Genomic DNA, 21,668 nt, shown 5'->3' on the forward strand with positions numbered 1-21,668 from the left:
CCGGAACCGATTATACAACATCATTTTGCCTTTGATCGCTTTCATATTATATTACAACAAGCTATATTATTACCCCGCGGTTTCGCTAGCGGTTCCTTTCCTTAACGGCTAATCTAGGCTACAATCTACCTCTGTGCCGAATTTCCGAGATTCTAGATTCGTTCTAGGTTGATTAAGTGAAAAACATTCTCCCACCCCTCCCAAAGTGTCGTATTTATACTCGTATATCTAAAATATTATCAGAAAGGACAAGATATATTATATAAACGTTTAGGTATTAGATATAAAGTGATATTATGTAAGATGCGGTCCGTTGCGTTAGTCGTTATCTCGCTCTAATTCATGGTAATCAAAATGCGTTGGCCATTTCTTTCCTTTGTTAAGAAACTAAACGTTCAAGATAGGAACAGATTGGCAATGCGCCCACGCGGTGCCACGTGTTTAAAGTCAAATAACCTAACTGATCTATTTGAGATGTATTTGTTTAGACTGTTCTAATCTCATCTAGATGACTAGCGTTCACAGTACCTAGGGTAATTTAAAGCTTGTATAAAACAAGCTTTAAATTACCCTAGGTACTATACTATAGGTAGGTAGATGATGAGTGGCTAGTATTAAATGCTGATGTATTCGTATTTAAAAAAAACAGGAGCAGGAGGGCTATATTCTGTAACGATATCATGTATAACTCAAAAGTGCGAGTTCCGAATTCACCTCTGTATTTCTCTTTCTATAGTATCATGTTAGACAGAGAGAGATAGAGGTGAATTCGAAACTCGCACTTACGAGTTATACAAAACATCCTAATATAATCCTCTAATCCTCCAGGACTTTGGATTGACAGGATAAAACAGTATTTTTTATCTTGCCTGGAACTATACTGGATCAATAAACATAAACATCAATAATGAAATTATCATTTGTTTATTATCAATAACGTTTATCGGAACATTGCTTTATATTGCTACGATAAACGGATATCGGATGTTTTCATGTTCTAATCACTGCTTTTTATTTTCGCGGTCAATCAAGGCCCTGGATTTCTATTGTTGCGTTGGCTGTAAACTATTGAAATGCATTGGCGGTATTGAAATATGATGACAATGACGTAAATATGTTCAAAAGAATATATTATGCAAGGTGAGCCGTGATAGCCCAGTGGATATGACCTCTGCCTCGATTCCGGAGGGTGTGGGTTCGAATCCGGTCTGGGGCATGCACCTCCAACTTTTCAGTTGTGTGCATTTTAAGAAATTAAATATCACGTGTCTCAATCGGTGAAGGAAAACATCGTGAGGAAACCTGCATACCAGAGAATTACCTTAATTCTCTGCGTGTGTGAAGTCTGCCAATCCGCATTGGGCCAGCGTGGTGGACTATTGGCCTAACCCCTCTCATTCTGAGAGGAGACTCGAGCTCAGCAGTGAGCCGAATATGGGTTGATGACGATATTATGCAAACAACAATGAATCTTATTTTAAAAACCTATAGGTAATTAAATTTTTACATCAAAACATGGATTTTTTATATGGATAACATTTTTTTTCATGTCATCTGTTTATCATGAAAAACTGGACCTATAGGTATAACAATATCTGCTAGTCTATTCACTATTTTGGTCTTTATTATCAACCTATTAAATTAACAACAAAACAATGGACAAAATGTCATCTACATACTATATGATATCCACCAGTAAGCACCATTTTGTCAATAGATTTTTATTTTTATTCTAATAGGTTGATAATAAAGACCAAAATATGAAATAGGCCAGCTGTAGCGCTTTTCCATAATGATAGTAATTTTGTAACTTAGACACGGGCATAAGTTAGTTATTTCTGCATATCGTCTCCAAAGAGTTAAAAAATCTTTTGTGGGTTTGGGTGCACTCTTCTATAACAAGATCCCCAAGACTGTGATGGACTTGCCAATGCACAACTTTAAGCAATGTGTTAAAAAACATTTACTTAGTCGAGGTTACTACACTATTGATGAGTTCCTTAACGATAAAGGTGCTTGGAGGCCATTGGATCAGCTTCCACCTTCACACAGGAAGTAAAACTATAAGAAATTGTAATTGTTATCAATTGTAAATTATAATACTGTATGACTTTTTCAAAAGAGCAACTGTTGAGTTTCTTGCCGGTATCTTCTCAGCAGAACCTGCCTTGCCAACTGACGTGTCAAAAGTGCTTGTAAACTGAGCCTACTTGAAATAAATGAATTTTGAATTTTGAACTTGTCAGTGCGAGTATTTCGAGTTCAAGAGACGAATTCCAAACTCACATTGTCAAGTGATAAAAAGTAAAAACATCGTTACAGTAGATTTTAGTGTAAAATTTTGGCAATTTTTGGGTGGTTTGTCGTTAATGTTTTGGGTGGCGTACATGATTTTTGAGAGAGAGAGCACAACAAGTATTATTAACAATTTGGATTGTGGTACCCGTCAATTTTTAGTTTCAGTGTTTCTGAAATCGAAACGGCCATAGCATCGTGTTATAGATATACGTGGCCACTTCTGTACATCGAGCCATATTGTGTGAAACTGTGGGTAAAGTGATATCAAAGTTCTCACTGGTATTGTTTTATATGGTTGTTATCTCGGTCTGACGTTACATTTGCCGTAATTACATTAGTTAAGTGTCACGAGGTCAAAAAAATAAGATTCTTTACACATTATAATGTGCTTTGGGTTATTACAAAAGGAAAAACAGATTTGATATCTATAATTCCCTAGGATTTAAATATCAAATGTGTTATCTATACTAATACTATAAAGAGGATAGATTTGATTGTTTGCTTGCATCGAATAGGCTCTGAAACTACTGAACCGATTTGAACAATTCTTTCACTGTAGGGAAGCTACACTAACCTCGAGTGCTATATGCTATATTTTATCCCCGTATTGCTACAGGAACGGGAACCACGCGGATGAAACCGCGCGGCACCATACACACTACGTAGAACTAAAAGTATGCCTGCTTATAAACGTAAGTTCATATTACTAGAGGTATGAAAGCCACCTTTACCTAAAACATTTTATTTTCTCTTGTCTTCCGATATGTCTTGCTCGTGGCACCTTAAGCCTAAAATCATCGCCTATATCAGAGCAACATAGGGCAAAGTGGCCTTAATATGCGCTGCTTTATGCTCGTTAACCTGAGGCACAGCATAGATGTGATAAATGATAAGCAGTTTGCTATCCACCTACGGTTCGATATACATATATCCACATGGCTGCAGCGCGTCGGTCGCAATTTTTGCTTAAAGTCGAGCCGCCATGCACATCGCGACCAGCAAACGATGAGTTTTACCAGACATCATGCCCGCAGCGCTGCAGGCATGTGGGTATATCGGACCATGGACTAGCATTATATGCCTGTAATTAGCAACCACAATATTTTCCGAAAAACTGCAAAAAAATTACATCGCGGTAATACATACGTCCGGTACTGTAATCTTTCTAGTAATGTATAGTTTATCCAATAATAACCTTGAAGAGTAAAACGATTGCTTAGCCATTTTTCCGTTAGCTGCGATTGTGGTCAATAGCTACCTTATCACACACTTCCTGAATGTGAAGCAACTATTCAAATCAGTTCCTACCATTGTTTACGCAAATACAAGTCTAACGAAGGTACTCGTATAATATTGCTACATATTGTGGTATATTGTCCTAAGCACTTTTGGACGGCCTCCGTGGCGCAGTGGCATGCGCAGTGGATTTACAAGACGGACGTCCTGGGTTCGATCCCCGGCTGGACCAATTGAGGTTTTCTTAATTGGTTCAGGTCTGGCTGGTCCTACCGACAAATACGTACCGCCACCGTAAGCGATTTAGCGTTCCGGTACGATGTCGTGTAGAAACCGAAAGGGGTGTGAATTTTCACCATACTCCTAACAAGTTAGCCCATCTCAGATTGCATCATCACTTACCATCAGGTGAGATTGTAGTCAAGGGCTAACTTGTAAAGAATTAAAAAAAAGCACTCTACCTAGCGCCAAAGCTCCTGTCACACGGTGCCTTTATGCCTATATGCCAAGCTCTTTGATGACCACGGATGGGTATTGTAAAATTTGGAAAGAGCATCAGTCTCACTCCTTATAGGACCTGGAGAGTTGGAGACTTTGCAGCCTATAACCACCACGCTGCTTTAATGAGGGTTGGCAGGCTTAGGGAGATAATTTTCGCCTCTATTTAGATCACTAATGTTAATAAGGACTACCGACGACTTAATATACGTTACAAGGCACGAGACTGAAGAATGCCTTCAAATTATAAAATATTTACCACACGGCAGTACAAACAAGCAAATAGGCACATTGCTTTTTCTTGCACTGGCTTAGAAATAGCATCACTAATATAAAGCAAAAAGTCGATCCGTAGTTTCCAGTAATGTCGGAGAGGACCATATTAGAAATTGCTGGCACAGTTTTACACTAAAGTAAGTGATTACTTAAATTAGGTACATTAATTACGTACATACGTCATTTAGAAACATGTACTGTATACATATTACCCACTTTAGCACTCGTATTAAACAGTTTTTGCGCAAAGGCACGTTCTTTTTGCATACGCGATTTTTATGCGCCAACATCATAAAAATTAAAATTTAAAAAAATTAATTAAGTTTCCATATTAAGTATGAATTTTCATGGTTTCCTTGCATATGAGCAAAATCCCTTGCTAGGTCGTTATTTATTTTCATTCTATGACTAGTTAGCCTTTGGTTGTTATCTGTAGCCATGTGGCACATCGATTTTCTTTCTACAAACGCTAACGCTTCTAAAATTAAACAAATGTAAGGGAACGACGGATTCGATCGATAACTTGATCACGTGACCTGTCGATAACAAATGCCATTCCCATACATGTTTTAATTTTTGAAGCGTTTGCGTTTTTAGAAAGAGAAAAGACGTGCCACATGACTACAGGCCTGATGATAAATGAAGCGGGCTTAGTTGGAAGAGGTACAAATCTACCCATCTATTACTTAAAAATAAAGATCTTTCTTTCTTGTTTTCCATCAATATACCTGACGCAGCATTGTACCGGAATGCTAAATCGCTTGGTGATACTTCTTGCCGGTAGGGATGGTAACTAGCTACGGCCGACCTGACCTCAGTCAATTTAGGGTACTTAATATAAAATCCTAAGCTGTCCCGAGGTAAGATGGAACTCAGGCCTCTCTGTTGATTTCAACAATGAGGTCTTGGGTTCGATTTCCAGCTCGGGCACAGTTGGTAGTACTGTGTTTCTCCACAATACTACCACAGTGCCAGACGTACCGCCAAGCGATTTAGCGTTTCGGTACAATGTCGTGTAGGAACCGAAAGGGGTGTGGATTTTTCCTTCTTCTAACAAGTTAACCCTCTTCCATTTTAGATTGCATTATTACTTACCATCAAGTGAGATTGTATTCTAGGGCAAACTAGTAAAGAATAAATAAAGTGAGGTCGTAATAGCAATTAACGGCCCCGCAGCTATACCTATTCGCTTTGTTACCGTTAGTGACCACACGGCTGGTCAGTCAAGCTTGTCAATACTGTACACGTACAACTCGTGCGGATTAACTTGACACTTGCCACGATCGATGTTTGCACTGTGTTTGTATGAAAGTTTGGTAGCCAGGTGTCCAGTAACGCGCACGGATTATAGGTACTAAACATCGAGGACAATACAAGCAACGTGATGATATGTGGTTAAGTGAATAAGCGAATTAATATGAATTAAGTCCTACCAACTGGGTCAAGATTACTTGGCGCATGTAACAATAACAAAGACGCATATTATGTACATAAATCATTTTTAATCGTAATACAAACGGGTGTTTCATCAGGATAAGAGCAGATGCGTCAATATGCAAAATATATTGACTACTGCAAACACCATTACAGAACATTAGCGTAGTATTATCTAATCTATACGAGAATATTATACACGAGTTTTGTTTTTTTAGTAACACCCTTTATAGTTGGGGAGCCCGGGATGCTAAAATTGCAGTTACTAAAGCGTCATTGGAATCGATTAGATTTGGTACAATAGAGAAATAGATAAATGGATAGGTATATACTTTTTTCGCTTTCGCTTTTTTTTGCTTTAGGGGTAGGGAAAGAAAGTACAGACTTTGAAGACCATTTTTATTACTTCGGCTTACTGAAATCGTCAGGAAACATGAGCGATTATTCAGGAGATTAGTTTTTTCAAAATTAGTAAAAAATTAATCGCTCTCGTGTCTCGTTATCAGAAATATAAGAGTTTTATTTTGTAACCCTCCCATTCCATGTTGGAAAACATGGAGTGAAAGAAAAAAAAAATTGATTGTTGATTATTGTGACAATTTTAGTCAAAAGTTTTTCAAATTTCTATATATTTACCCAAGTCATTGGAGTTTTCATTCAGTAGTAGCTTGGATTTGGGCTGGGATTACTGTTATTAGTCTTGTGACACAAAGTGTGATCCACGAAAATAAAGCCGCAAAGAAAAAACTTTACATTGGATCCAATACTTGCTCGAAGTAGGTCGGGGGTGAGACTGAGGGCGAGAAAATGTGTAATAAGTATGAGTGTAATGCAATCTTACCTTAAATGCCATGAAAAACGAGTAAGTGGAAATTCTCATACAAAATGAACAAATGTTAAAAAGTATTTCATAATTTTTCCATTTATCTCTGTATTGAGATTGCGAGACAGCCAAACCTTCGAGATTTGATAAAAGCTGAAACTTTGTCATGCTCCCACAATAAATCTTACACGTAACTACCTACTTAAGAAAATAAACTATACAGTTTGAAATGTGGTGGTTTTGGAAGTTAATTGTTTTTAATAATCTCACATCTTCAAACCGTCAATCACATATTTACTCGTACCTATTATACGAGTATTCACCACCTAATTCGAACTGAGAACCTCCTTCATTTCCAAGTCCTTTAAAAAATGGATGAAACCTTGAATAAAAATTAGGAAATTGATCAAAATAAAGCGTTGCCACGTGCTAGGTTAAACGGGCAAGTTTTATGATCATAGCAGTATGTTTGGAAGTAACCTTGTAGCGTCTCGATTTATAGATGACGTGTCTATCGATTGGATTACACTCGGCCACCGCCGCTAACAACACCTTCATTACTAATTCTATAACATAATTGTCTGAAAAAACATTATTCTTCGTGCCATCTTCGTACCACCAGCGAAATGTTATTAAAAATGGAGACACAATTATTTTAGAAAATTTGAACACATAAAAAAAACTGTCCACATTTGTGTTTTGGCAGTTTTAGAATAGTTAAAGAAAATTAAATCTAAATATCTTCGCTTAAAGTTCAATATTAAAGCCGTGCCAAATGAAACCTCTTTAGAAAACAATCAACCTTAGACGGATCAAAATGATTCGTTTAATGTTGAATTTGCAAGACTTGAAATGTAAAACCAAAAGTTGTTTTCGGCACTCATTTAGTGAGTACGTTTTACGTGGTTGCTGATTGTGTGTCTTTATTTTTTATTACTTCTTCGTACCAATACTTGATTCGACTTTATGGCTATTTTTTTGTTTCTAAACAACTCTCATGGAATATAGAGCAAACAAAAAACATAAAATTGTTGAATTTTTAAAAATTATATTTCATGTTTGTTACGAAAATGTAGACACCGTCTCGTAGAGTTTGAGGCATTCGAGGTATCCAACTATACTAATCCATTTTGTATTACATATGTACGTATAACGCCCACCCAAGTAAAAAACCTTCTGCAAGCTGTAAGATGTACGAATTTTAACTAAACTAGTTGTTCGTTTTCTGATAGCAGTACATCTGCTACAAATAGAGACGGTCGTTTTACTTTTTTAACCGACTTCCAAAAAGGAGGAGGTTCTACGTTCGGCTGTATGTGTTTTTTTTTTTTTTTTGTTTGTCCTTCATCTCGATCATCTAGATAACTTTCAGGGTAAAGAACTCATTGAGAGTTCGTGAATCAGATAATAATATAAATAATACCTATTAGCCACGTGGTCTTTGTACATGATTTGCAATTTCTAACGTTTACAGAGCTTGGATTTCTACTGCCTTGTTAAGTCTATGAGTATGACGAATTTTCCGAAAATGCCGGAATGGAGTATACTTAGCATAGCAGTTGTATCTATTAAAGTGTAAAACTTGTGAATGTGTATTTGTTGTAATTTTATGTTGTTTATTACCGAGTGACCCAATGAATAGTCATTTATCCGTTAACACTTGCCTAATGCCTAACGCACAGTATTATTTGTACCTTTGGCGAGCCGACGCGGAAGCCTGACCCACTCTACTCCGATGCAAATGTGAATGTACCTTTTGTTGAAGCAGAACATTTGATAGCTTTATTTACCTTTGTGTATCAGGACAGACATTGTATTTAAGGATAGAATGTTTGGGTTTGAAGAGGGAATTTGAAGCAACCATCACGCATTATGCCAGATAATGCAACGATAGATAGAATAGACACTGTAACGATGATAACAGTCAGGTTTAAAAACCGGAACGGGGTTGAAAATATTCGAGCTTGAAGAACCATCAGTCAACGACAAAGCTTAGCGAGTCGTGATTCGTGAAGCCATAGTGGCAATGGGCGGGCACAAAGTTCGATGTGCCGATGGTCGTTGGGGTCGTAGGTACATTGGTTCAATGGCGACCCGCTCCCGGAAAGTGCCTGTGACGACCTCTCTGGGGCAGTTGGTAGTGCTGTGGATCTCAACAGAGAGATCCTAGGTTCGATTCCCAGGCGTCATGTAATTCAAGGATTCATGTATAATCATTATTATCATCATCTTAACATATCAGAATTTTTTTTATTTATTAACTTGATTCACATAGTTCTATCAATTAAAAAAAAAAACAATATTAAAGTGAGTAAATTAATAAGTCTATTAAAATAAATTAAGTAATTGCATATTAGTAGCTGGTTGAATGTTTCAAAAGTATCTAAGCAGTAAAATTGCCAACATTAGTTACCTTGTTGACCTTTGAAAAAATTAATTGTCCTCTGGTTTCCTGTCACATTTGCAAATATTATATCTACATAGACATAGAGAGACAAGTAACATATGAGTTAAGATCACCTCTGCTACAAACTCATATTTTGCTTTATTTATTACTCTATCTACTGTCGAAAACAAATCTTTAAAAGTAAGCATTTATTACTGGACATACATGGAACAATATAGCCCATAAATCAGCCCTAGGCCAGGCTGGCATCCCTTAAAGTGTACTAAAAAATGTGCATTATTTTGTTCATAAAAATCTCTTAATAATATTCAATAAGATCTGGACAAGACAGCATATGCCAGCAGAATTTGGTGTAACAATTTTTGTTCTCTTCCAAAAAACATAGATGAAGTTACTCATTTAAAAGACACTCGACTGATAGCTCTAACAAGTACAATTTACAAAAGAGAGACAAATATTATTTTATTTAGCATTCCAAGGATTCACCGTGCGGGTGCCAGGTCCATCGTGTGGAAGAGAGGAAAACTGCAAGCAGAATCCTGGACTTGTGAACACAGGACAAAGGGTTAAGGATTTCCTTGACAATCGATTAACATTCCCCTTCTCCACTCATGTTGTTCTCCTTGCCTAGCCAAATTTGGTAAGATCCTATTAGAGCAGCGTTTGATACCTGTTCTAATAGGCCAAGGTCATTAAGCAAGTTATATAGAGATTTTGCTGGCAATGCTCTCGCACTTACTTCTACAGTGTACAGACTAACAACATAGCCATTTTTAGTCAGTACATTTGTTAGGTCATAATATTTATTCACTTTTAAACTTTGGAATGTTGTCTCTGAAGGCACGGTTAGCTCAACAAGTACTATACATTTAGTTTGTTTGGAAAAAAGGCAAATGTCTGGTCTAGATCTTAAAATAGCTACACCTCTTTCTTTTTCAGTAATTTGCAAATGAAAAAGTCACATTCTTTGATCAACATGATGATGTTTTGGATGAGTAACTTCATGAGCAACATTTCAGGCTCAATCAACATCATCATCTAGTTATTAATATTCTAATAGACAAAATAATCAGTCATGAAATGAAATAGGGCTATCGGTTTAATATTAATGATAAGTACTCTGAGTCTTACTTAGCCTTCACAGAAGATCTTGCTATACTGACATGTAACCCAAAGCAATGTAAGGAACTATTAAATGAAGTGCATGAGTTCTGTTTGAAGACTTAGGGACTGGGGGAAAAGCCAAGTTAATGCTGCCTATGTCTGGCAAATATCAAAATAATAGGCCAAAGAGTAACTAAATTACTGAAACAATGCCTTTTAATTGTTAAATATTTTACTCTTGCTTTTATTTCATTTATATAATATGCTGAAAATTAATAGGTTTGTGAACAACACAATTAGCATAAGCGACCAAGGCTTGTGCTAATTGAGTGACTGATGTCACAAGCAAGAAACTCTGTAAAACCCTCAGAGCATTAATTCATTACTTTTGCTCACATACCTAGGTGTTAGAAAAATAATTGTACACATCTGATAATATTACTAAATTTTATACTTTGACTAATAATACTTGCTAATGAAATAAAATTAACCACAATGCAACTACCAGTTTTAATTTAATGTGTCAAATGACAATTTAAATTATACTTTGCTTGCTTGCTATAAGAAGGAATAGAAAGCAGAAGAGTGGACTATTAGCCTAATTCCTCTCATTCTGAGATTTGAACGGTGAACCAAATATGGATTGTTAATAATGGTAGTGGAGTGGAAATTTAGATATCACAAAAAAAATTGTTGTCAAACAATCAGAATAATCAAAAGTCTATACCTTATTGTCATGTTTTAAGTATGTAATTTTATGGTTATTTGTACTAAGGTTTGATTGACCTTATAGACTATTTAAATAGAAAATGGAGTTCCTGGTGTGTAAGAACTTAAAAGTAAATGTTAGTTTGCCAGTTTAGTACAACTACGACCTTAACATTACCATTTGTGTATAGAATGTATTGCAGATAGTGTTACTTTCTAAAACTAGATCATAGTGCTAAATTTTCATAATTACATGAACGCTATGTCGTCATAATATTATAAGCAACATAATTGTGCTTGTGTTATTATGCTTTATTCTGCATCTCTTTTGTTATTACTGAGATAGATAAAATAATTATTACTGTGTAATTGAGAAATATTTATCACATCGATAATTGTGTAACATGATCCCAATTTACAGTTTTTATAACAATAATAAAATGATTTTTTTTCATTACATTGACCAAAATTGTGACCTCGGCTGCTATGACATTTGTGTTGCATTTTTTACAGATATGTAGGTCGTTTGTTTCATATTTCCAACGAATAAGTTACAAAACAATCTAGACTAAAAAAAATGTTTTGCGTACTTACATTCAACGCTGTTAGAATAGATTCCTTGCGTAGTGCGTACAGTTAACAAAACCAAACCTCTTTGTGACCGAAACAATTAAAATGGCACAGTTATTAAAACAAACAAACAAAAATTAGAAGAACATTTGTTTGATGCACTTAATCAGATGAAAAATACAGTATCTGTTCGTTTAAAATTAAAATATTTCAACAAATATTGAAGACTTTCTAGAATCAACACTACACAACACACTGCAAAATCTCACTGACTGACAAAATCACAAAGTGTCAAAGACAATTTGACAATTACTCATAATCTATGCTTTGCAGTTCGCTGACTGACACTATTCTATAGTCTCTGGACTGTAGACATAAACGTAAACATAGCTGCACAAAAACAAAACAAACGGTCACGAGAGAACAGCTGTTGTTGTTTACTGCCATCTAGTATAAAATGCAACAAACTCTAAATAAGTGTTTATGTTATTTTACTCTAGGTGGTGTAAGTAAAGACAACCCAAGTGACGACATCTGTAGTATAAGCCGTATATTTTCTCACCCTCACGTTTCTCTGGAGTTTGTTTATAAAGCGTTTGTCAGATGGCGCTATAACATTATAAAATGGTTGGTTTAGTTCGTCTGCCAAACCTAGGTTTGTTTTGTCGTCTTTCTGTTCCTATCCGACGAAAAAACGGAGAGAGAAGGCAATTCGACTCAAATATTACAGTGTATTCGACTCTTATATTTCTACTGAGTGGTTCAATTATGACAAACCTTTTTTTATTGGAAAGGGTATATTTGGAATTTGGTTCTACATAAATTTGGAAAAACAAAGTTCAACCCTAAGCGTAAGAAAACAGGGGATGATTCATTGTTTACCCATTAATCGTAAAGTAAAACCACGCATATATTTCACATGTTTTACAGAAAACGAGGTCCCCGATTTCTTAAGTCATCCGGACTTAGGATTCATTCACAGTCACGGAAGCGACAGGACTGATAAACTCAGGCCAAAACGCCCCTCGGGAACGACCCTCAAGCCGAGGTCCAAGTCTCAGAATCAAAAGACGCAAGAGTCGGTCCGCCCATCTCTTCTGCTTCTGCCTGTGGGGCTTATAACTTACAGGGCCAACATGCAGAAGCATAACGCGATGATTCTGCGCCCGACGGACACATCGGTTACATAGATCATCATAAGGTCTTCTTCTAGCTGAAGTTTGGACCCGCATTCTGAATTAGCCATACTTAAGCACAGTATCATCCGGTTACATAGAGGGCCCTATCTACGGCACTTACACAATCAGAAAGAAAATCTCTGATTTTTCAAGCGGCATAATTATAGCAAAAAACGTGTTATTCCGTCCAGTAGATCCTGAAATTAGCAGGAATGGACCTAGTAGCTATACGTATGAAAATACGTATAGCTACTAGGTATACTCTTCTTTTATCATACAAACCAATGGTCGTTGATACAAATCATTTCTTGGAAGGGTTAATCATTGATGTACCTACTCGTAGGATATGTCTCTCTGTTTAATAGAGACACTGATGTTGTTCTTTTATTATAAGTGCCTATATACACTAATATTCTAAGGTAAAGTTTGTGGTGTTAAAGGAGGTAATCTCTGGAACATACTGCATCGATTTTTAATACTACTAGTCACGCTATTTGTAAGTGGCATAGGATATAATTATTTTATCCCCGTATTTTCACGGGAACGGGAACTACGCGGGTGATACCGCGGGGCGTCGGCTAGTTAGATAGTAATAATATGAATGATGAACAGGGATATAGAACAATAGACGAGTAATTTCCTTACTGCTTAATTTACAATTTTATGTGTAACATTATGTAGATAAGTAACGAAATATTCTTATATTTTCTCGGAGCATTTTATTTCGTTTAGTACGTGTACTATTCTCTGCCAGTAACACAGTATACGCAATTTGTTAAACATACTGTAAGGTCTCTATCACACAAGCCATATTTTGCGCTTGGACTTACTAGGTAGGGTATCGATGAATTAATTAAAAAATACTAATAATACTTATTATAAATGCGAAAATAAATCTGTTCGGCTGTTTCACTTTTCACGGCTAACCAACAGAACCAATTTTGATGAATTTTGGATTAGGCTACTTTTAATCCGGATCACAGCCGGACACGGAAATCGTGCGGGATATGTGACTAACGGAGTTTTTATAATACTAGCTGCGACCTGCAGTGTTATCTGCGAAAAGTAGCTTACGTGTTAATCCAGGTAATCTATCTCAATTCTAAAATTCATCTAATTCGGTTAGTAAGTAGATAGTCACGACGTAAAAGGGTAACAAACATTCATACTACATCAGTTTTTCGTAAATCTCGCAAATACCATGGATTTTTCGGGATAAAAATAGCCTTTGCGTTAATCTACGGTATAATGTATCTCCGTTTTAAATTTCAACCAAATCGATTCAGTAGTTGCAGAGTTCAGTAGGTGCTCTAGATATAAGTACTTAAGTACACTACACCTTAGAGCGGTGAGTGATGTAGGTACATATTTTACATGTCCATGTAGAGTCCAGTGGATATGACCTCTGGCTTCGATTCGGAGGGTTTCGGTTCGAATCCGGTCAGGGGCATGCACCTCTAACTTTTCAGTTAATATGTGTATTTTAAGAAATTGATTATATCTGAAATGGTGAAGGAAAAACATTGTGAGGAAACCTGCATACCTGAGAATTTTCTTAATTCTCTACGTGTATGAAGTCTGCCAATACGCAGCGTGGTGGTCTTAGGCCTAGTCACTCTCATTCGGAGAGGAGACTCGTGCTCAACAGCAAAATATGGGTTGTCAATGATGATGATTTTTACAAAAAATCTTTTTAATACCAGTTTTTAGACCGCGTTTACAAACTTGTTTTAGAAACCAGATATAAATGTGTAACAGTTATATTTAAATTTATTACAATTGAATACTAATTACGAAAAATGTCTTTTAGAAGCCTATAACCCACCCATCTTCTGATATAAAATCCACTATATTATATCTAACTCGAAAGTTCGATCAATCAATTCCTTTAAAAACTTGTTTAGTATTTATTACACTGGAACGCAATAACTAGGGTTACTAAAAATGACCTAAGAATTTTTTTTTTCTTTACAAGTTTGCCCTTGATTACAATCTCACGTGATGGGTAATGATGCAATCTAAGATGGAAGCGCACTAACTTGTTAGGAGGAGGATGGAAATCCACACCCCTTTCGGTTTCTACACGACATCATACCGGAACTCTAAACCGCTTGGCAGTACGTCTTTTCCGGTAGGGTGGTAACTAGCCACGGCCGAAACCTCCCAATTAAGAAAATCCTAATCAGCCCAGCCGGCGATTGAACCCAGGACTAGTGAATCCACCGCGCATACCACAGCGCCACAGAGGCTGTCAAAATTATTATTTGTACTTAGGTATCGTAATATAAAGTAATGCATGAAATATAGTTAAAAAGTTAAAAAGGAAGTTCTTTAACAGTACCTCGGTAGTTACGCACTTATTCAGTAGGGTGCTACTTACGCACGTTCGTCTTGAAAAAGTATCACAATAATTTGGAAGGAGTAGATAATATATCCCCAATATCGGAAATATATAATTAATCTTAAATTACTCTAAGTTTTTTGTCGCAGAATTATTTTTACGGTACCAACTACTACTACTACATTTGAACTAAGTACTTCTTTAATGAAACATTGTAATCAGGACCAAATACATATGGACTTGTGAATCTATGAAAAAACAATAAGTAACTTATCTTTAATCTTATTAACGGAAGGAACCAATCCATGCATAGTAAGCAAAGTACTTATTCCCAAATTCGTCAGAAAATTCGTAAATTTATTTTGGATTTCCGTCTGAAAAGGGTCTAACGCGGGCCGTCTTATTTGCAGTCCTTACGGGCGCTGCGCGAGCCGGCACCTCGCCGTTTGTTAGGCACCAACTGTAACAGCCTTATGTCATTTCATCCACGCAAATTCACGTAATTACCTACTGGTTACATGACCGATACACGAACTATACGCGGGCACCCGTTAGACCGTTACTTGAAACGTGTTTATCGATGAGCTATAAGCAATTGTGTAATTAATTATTCTGCTTATTTACATTAACAATGTGTATGTTCTTCGCGTGATATTAATGTTATGACTATGTTGGTAGATACTACATCGATTTTAAGAAAAACTAGTATAAGTTAACAATACAATATATGGACTACATGTGTTACATAACTAACCCAGTTAGTTAACATTGGGAGTGTTGATTGAACATCAACTTTATAAAACAAATAATAGGCCCCAGGTGGCTTTTCATCCCTATGTGATCGCTTTTTATGACAAAGCTCGTCCGGGTAATGTACTGATTTCTACATACTATGCCGTGATAGCTCGATGGATATGATCTCTGCCTCTGATTCCGGAGGGTGTGTGCATTTTAAGAAATTAAACGGTGAAGGAAAAACATTGTGAGGATACCAGATAATTTTCTTAATTATCTGCATGTTTGAAGTATGCGTGCAAAGTTGCTGGTGTACTTAGTTATTGGCACATGAGAATAAATTTAAACACCTACGTCTAATTTTGATGGACACAGGGCAGGACTTTGTACGATGTGTTCCTTGATGAAGGGATGTTCTGTTTCCCGATAGGAGATACATTTTTCTTTATCCAGAAGAGGAAATCTTCGTGAACACCCTTTGACTAGGTAGTGGTGTTAGTTCTTGCTTTCCTCCTCTCTACTGATATGTCTAAGTTACTGTAGAACCAATGCTATGTCAAACCTTTGTTGTATTCGTGTTGTATTATTTTTGTATGAGTGTCTAGAGTGTAAGTTATAGGTACAGCAGTCTCTGAGCGCTAATGATCGATGTTTTATTAAGGATTTAAAATATAATTTGGCCGCCACATTTGAGCCGAGCTTGGGTTTTTTTGCTGTGCCAGTTTGGTTTTTTATATTTGAGTGAGCACTTATTTACATATTAATTTTGAGGTACCATTACCCAACGATTATTTTATACTATAGATATGTTACGTGTCTACAAAATCACCGTCAAAAATTATCTGAATTTAACCTGAGCGCACACATGCGCTATTTTGTGTTTGTGTATTTCAATTTTATACTCTTTCTAAACACACAACACAATATTGTAGACATTATTTAGGTATCATTTGTATTTATACAACTTTCGTTGTTTAGAATGTGTAAATGAAATTAAGACAATTAAGTAGTCACTTTTGTCCGCCTCAGTTTCGATGCGTTAGTGCCATATCTCTAGTATAAAATATCGTTGTTGTTACCTATATTATATACCCGTTACATTATAGGTCAGATTTTTAGGAGGATTTATTAAAAACCAAGTAATATTTCACCTGAACAACTTAATAATTAAGTTGTTCAGGTGAAATATTACTTGGTTTACATTATATTTATTGGGTAACAACATTTTTTAGACTTAGTCAACTAAAGTCAAGGCAAGTGCAACTGAAACTTTAATGTTCTAAGATGATTGAAGGTTACATGTTTCAAGACTTTCCAATATGCATAAATCAGAGAATCTTAGTACTGAAAGTTAGAAACCTCTAAAAAATAAAGTGATTAGCCGACCGTATCAGATATCCTTGGAGGTTTGCATTTTTAATGGTAGCTAGTGACTATAAAACGCAGGCACTGTTTAGCACTGCAAGAGGTCAAAACTTATCATCTAATTTATCTGTCGGTAATCTGACATCCGTTATTTTAGGTTCTTTCCAACATCTCGTGAAGAAGTATTGAGGAAGAGGGTTTTTTTTTCTTTTTTTTATTCTTTACAAGTTAACCCTTGACTACAATCTCACCTGATGATAAGTAATGGTGCAATCTAAGATGGAAGCGGGCTAACTTGATAGGAGGATGAAAATCCACGCCTCTTTCGTTATTACACGTCATCGTACCGGAATGCTAAATCGCTTGGCGGTACGTCTTTGCCCGTAGGGTGGTAACTAGCCACGGCCGAAGCCAAGCCAAGGGTATGAGCAGCTTTGTGTGCTACCCAGTAATGAAGCAGCTAAAGTTTAGAGCTCAGCTCATTTTTGAGCGTTGAGAGGGTGAATATTGTAATTTGATATTATTTTAACTTTAATTTTAATGTTAACTTAAAAGGACTCATCATCATCATCATTATCAGCCGATGGACGTCCACTGCTGGACATGGGCCTCTTGCATGGACTTCTAAACAAAACGGTCTCGAGCCGCTAGTATCCGGCGACTCTCTGCAACCGGCTTGATGTCCTGAGTGCATCTTGACCTCGAGTGGGGGATCGCCCAACACTGCGCTTTCCGGTGCGGGGTCGCCATTCCAGCACCTTGGGACCCCAACGTCGGCTCTTCAAACTATGTGGCCTGCCCATTGCCACTTCAGCTACGTGACTCGCTGAGCTATAAGTGACAGTGGTTCTTCTGCGGATCTCCTCAAAAAAGGGACTAAAACCTCTATATTATGTCATGTTTTTGGTAAAGCGTTGTTGTCAACCGTTGCTAGGAATTATAGGTAGGAGGCAGGTACTACTTTCACATACAGACTGAAAAAATAAGTAACAATGTCCAAATGCTTCATTAGCTAGTAATTAACGTCGAGTTAAGTATGTTATAAATATAAAAAAAGAAAAGCAAAAATAAAGAAAAAAAAACTGTTCCCAAAAATAAATCCGTTATGGATTAATTAATAATTATTAAATATTTATGAATTAACAATAATTGTTAACATAAACTACTCTCTACTACGAGTGTAACCTTATTATTAATATAAAACACGAAGTTTATTGTACCTACCTGAAAACGCGGTCATTAATGTGTACTCAATGTTTACGTGATTTGAAGTTCAATTTTAGGTAGCGTAGTCATTTACTGAACAGTGACACAATTTCATTTCTACGGTCGAGTAGTTTTGATAAAACTGATAAAAGATCCCTCTGTCTTATCTATTATTCACTTTTTTTTTTAGATTTCTTTAGATTTTTTTAGATTAGAATTAACATTAAGTGTATTATAATATCTGAGGAATACCCTTATTATAATATCTGAGGTTACATGCCCGGTTTCAGCGGTCAGGCGGAATTCCATTTTCAGCGCAATATTTACTGCAATAAATAATTGGCCAAACTTATAAAAAATTTAGCTTTTGTTAGCAATTTTCTTCTTTTACAATATTTTGTCAGATTGGAAATAGTTTTTGAGATATAACCAAATCCCTTTTTTATTTTTAGTTAATTGGACTTTTGTGATTATTGCGAGCGGACAGTGTCAGTGTCAGTAGAACTGTCAGTGATTCACCACCCAAGGTTTCATACAATTAATTTTGAATTTAGACTATGGAATATTGAATTTATTGCTAAATATAGCTGGACCGAGGGGATCACCTTGTTGACAACCTACTGCCGAAAGGATTTCGTTGCTTTTGTGTAATAATTTCGAAGGATCGTGATAAGTAACACTTAAAAATTGTAAATTTCAGGAGCAGTTTCAATTTAAATATCGTTTAGTAAGGTGTCTCTAGTATTTATCGCGTTAAATGCATTTTTACATGCTGATTTTGCTTTGTAAAGCACTAGTGTTATTTCTTGACACACATGCATGCGATTAACCAGCTTTGTGCTTGATACAAGGTGTTCCCCAGCATTACCAGTTTGGTCAACCTTGTGTTGTATGCTTAGCGAAAATATGTCACAGAATTGTAATGATTGCAAACCATATAGCTAGGTAATGTATTTTACTTATATAATGAAACATAGCACTATAAAGTATTTGAATAGCACAAACACAATTTCAAAGGTTGTCTTGACAAAGTAAAGTTGTTTGAGCAAACGTATAGTGTCCTGGTTGAATTTTTGGGCAGAGAAATCTGAATGGAGAATTGCTAACTAACAGTGATTAAGGCCAAATACGTTAAATGTGATTCATTGTTAAGGTCATTTTCAGTATGAGCTAATTGTTTGTCTATTGAATTTTATTGTATGATATACAAGGTCTCTTAAACACGTCAGATTCTTTTCACCATTTATGTTTGTATTCTTTATTTACTTATCATACATATAAACGAACTGTCCAATGCTCAAGTTACAATAATTACTATAACAAGACACTTAAAAATTATATAATAAAATAAACGCCAAATCACGAAAACTAAAAGTAAAATTGGAATAAAAAATTAAAACACAAAATAAAAGCAATATATTATAACAAAAATATCAAATACAAGATATATATCGAGTCTCTGTATCCAACTTATTCATATATATATGTGAGCCCGGCTTCGCTCGCGTTTGAATTCTATCCCTTGAAAAACAGGAAATATTCTGGAGAAAAGTTTCAAGCTATACATATAGGTACCATTTTCTATACCCCTGGCAAAAAAAAATACCACGTATCAAAAATGACGAAAATATTTTGAGACACTATCGTAAAGGTAAAAATAGAAGGTACAGTAAGTAGATAATTATAAAATGTTAGTAAAGAATAGGAATGGTAATAATTTCGTAAACAATAGATTAAGGTTATTACTTGCCTTACTAATGCAATAAACAATAAGCACATACTCTACTTATCTTACCATCTCTATTTCCGCACCTGTATAAGGTTGTTTGGAAAATAACAGCTAACAATTACCGTTTTGACCTCTTATTGTAAATTGGTAATATTTTGATAGAACACCACTCGTCTTAAAACTCAAAAATAATAATTATTTTATTCAATTTCAATGCCCACAAATAAAACAAAGGGATCATCATCATCATCATCATTTCAGCCGATGGACGTCCACTGCAGGACATAGGCCTTTTGTAGGGACTTCCAAACATCACGATACTGAGCCACCTGCATCCAGCGAGTCCCTGCGACTTGCTTGATGTCGTCAATCCACCTGGTGGAGGGTCGGCCAACACTGCGCTTACTAGTGCAGGGTCGCCATTCCAGCATTTTGGGACCCCAACGTCCATCGACTCTTCTTTTTTGCGAGGCGATATTTAGAATGTTCGAATGAAGTAAATTTTTAGCATCAGCATACTTATACTTCGAGGATCAAATTTCATCAATGTTCTAAGTATTGACGTACAAAATTCTAGCCAGTAAAGGAAAGTGTTAAAAGATGTTCAATAGAATTACAAACTGTAATTTCTTAAAAGGACCTAACCGGTAATCAAACCCAGGGCCACCTCTGAAATGACGTCAACATTATACCAGCAGGTAAATGGCACTGTCGTTTTTCAAGAAATATTTCTCTAATTTATTCTGACTGAGGCAGCGATAAAAAATGTCGTTATTTTTAAACTATGTTGTGATGATACTAGATGATTTGGAAATTTTGCGGTTCACGGGTTGTTCACGTTGTGTTAGGTACTTGCGAAATCAACCCAACTCGAGGGTTCATTTGTTTGAACATTACACATACTTCTAGGAGGTCGTCAAACACTAACTTATAGGTGCAACGTACTCGTAAATGCGCTATCAACCGTGGGTAGGAGTACAGAATTCTTGTTAACTTTAGTTTAAACTTTAACATTTGTTTATTAAGTGAAGCTATTTTGTACTTCACTGTCAAAAGATGATGTGCCTATGAAAATCTTTTGTATAGTTCTATTCAACTTAGTCCGGTTTAATCTTAGATTACATCACTTACCATGAGGTGAGATTGTAGTAACGGGCTTGTGAAAAAAAATCAAGTTTGAATCTTTGTTATATATGTTACCTCTCGTAGCAACAAGAAGCTTTTAGCTTAAAAATGAGAAAATCTTAAACGTAGAGTAGGTAGGCTGAACTGGCTAAAAACTCTACAGTGGTTCTCTTCCATAAATCTAGAATCTAGCTGCTTTTATAAATGAAACTGTGTATAATATGCTTATTAGTATTACTAAAACGATGCCAAAAAGTTTCTCTGTGAAGTTGGTTTTTGCATTAATTTAGAAAAGTTAAACAGCTGAAAAACCTCTACATCAACAATACAAGACCTAGCGCTTATCTTATTATTCGATGTCAACCACGAGACTTCAGATTATTTCCGCAATTTTTTTTCTTTGATTGTTGTTATATTTTGTCCAATCTCCATCACTTTTGTTGAAACTGCTACAAAATTTGCTGAAGATGTTGAAAAATGATTCCGTAAAATAGTTTCCAATGCAGCACTAATATCTAGATCAAACAATTTTGTAAAGTAAACTTGGATGATTTATCTATTTCGTATGTTCTTGGTAAAAGAAGCGAGTATCTACGGCTTTGTTTGGTTTGGCTGTCGTTTTTTCCATGAACTCT

General features: G+C 35.9%; 1 protein-coding gene across 1 annotated transcript in view; it reads right to left on the reverse strand.

The window, feature by feature from the left end:
• The window catches only part of LOC112043018 (solute carrier organic anion transporter family member 5A1), a 74,049-nt gene extending 62,075 nt beyond the window's left edge, over window positions 1–11,974 (reverse strand). The window contains exon 1 of the mRNA XM_052882658.1: window positions 11,379–11,974. The gene's annotated coding sequence lies outside the window, so the exon portion shown is untranslated. The remainder of the gene's footprint in view (window positions 1–11,378) is intronic.
• Window positions 11,975–21,668: the final 9,694 nt, after the last annotated feature.

The sequence above is a fragment of the Bicyclus anynana genome, chromosome 1, assembly GCF_947172395.1.
Source record: "Bicyclus anynana chromosome 1, ilBicAnyn1.1, whole genome shotgun sequence".
Lineage (NCBI taxonomy): Eukaryota > Metazoa > Arthropoda > Insecta > Lepidoptera > Nymphalidae > Bicyclus > Bicyclus anynana.